Below are 1,312 nucleotides of genomic sequence, written 5' to 3'. Positions count from 1 at the left end.
AGGTGTTGTTTCTTGGCCCAATTTGCGACCTATGATGCGTGGTCTTGGTGTTGCAGGAGTTCCCAGGAGTTCCTTAGCAGGGAACTCGCGATAGCAAGAGTCTTCTTGCCCATGCTCTTCATGGCCGAAGGGCGACCCTCCTCTGCCGCTTGTTGTCTACGACCTCAAGGTGTGATGCCGGTGCGGAGGCCATCCGGCTGCTCCGACCTAGCGCATCCCCGGTGACGGTGATTCTGGCCAGGGGGTCAAGCAGAGCTCATCGTCGCGATGGAGACCAGAAGGATTCGATTGCTTTTCCTCCTCATGTTTCAGGGTCCTTTTGTGAACTTATAGGTTCGAGTAGCATTTTTTTCTCTTGGAACTTTTTGTAGTTTGTAACCTACCACTGTAAGAATGCATTTCCTATGTCTTTCGGGATATTTCCTTGTTAAAATAAGAATTTGAGTAGCAAAAGAGGATTTACGGTTGCCATTTTTGTTGTTGAAGATGTTTTTGTATGTTAATATGTTTGCTATGCTTGCACCAGATAAACAAGACTTTGACAACAGTTACCCAAAACTTTGCTTTCAACGAAGTTCTATGGGGAAACTTTGCTTATCTTACATCTTCTATGGATAGCTTCAGTTCGCAATCAATTACCATCCTTTTAATCTATTAAAAGGCCTTCATTAAGAATACTCTTAAATCGATATCCTACATACGATGAACATTTACCATTTTGTCTTAAATTAAAAAAAATGTAGTTACATTGCAACATGTAACTATAGTGGAGTAAAATTTGAGATCTCAATTTATCTACACGTTTCAAGATATAATAAATGTGTACAAACTTTACGGTGAACAGCGAAGAGAGAAAATGTGAAGCTACTATTCTAGATAGTAGAATTTCTCCGACTCCCTCCGTTCCGAAAAAATGTAGCAGATTTGTTAAGACACCTTCAAATTTAAATAAATTTGCGACTTTTTTTTTTTGGAACGGAGGGAATATTCTTTCTCTCTCCATATTCTTGTTTGTCTTTTGGGCTGAAATTTTCACACAATACTTAATAGATTATATTTACTACAATCTGTCTACTCATTTTTTTAAAAACATCGATAATAAGTAGAACTACTATCTACAATCCGAAGGAAAAGGGTACTCGGGGCATGACCAATGCTCCACCGTGGACAACAGCTGCAGTTGCCTTGTAGGTTCGGATGGTCCTAATCAGCTCTACCTAACACATGCAGACTAAAGTGGTCTCTTGCAGGAGATCCCACCTCCTCAATGCTAAAAATTGGAAAAGTGTGAGAGAGTGAGGAGAGAGAGGAG

This window comes from Lolium perenne, chromosome 4, assembly GCF_019359855.2.
Source record: "Lolium perenne isolate Kyuss_39 chromosome 4, Kyuss_2.0, whole genome shotgun sequence".
NCBI lineage: Eukaryota > Viridiplantae > Streptophyta > Magnoliopsida > Poales > Poaceae > Lolium > Lolium perenne.
This window is presented reverse-complemented; position numbering follows the sequence as displayed.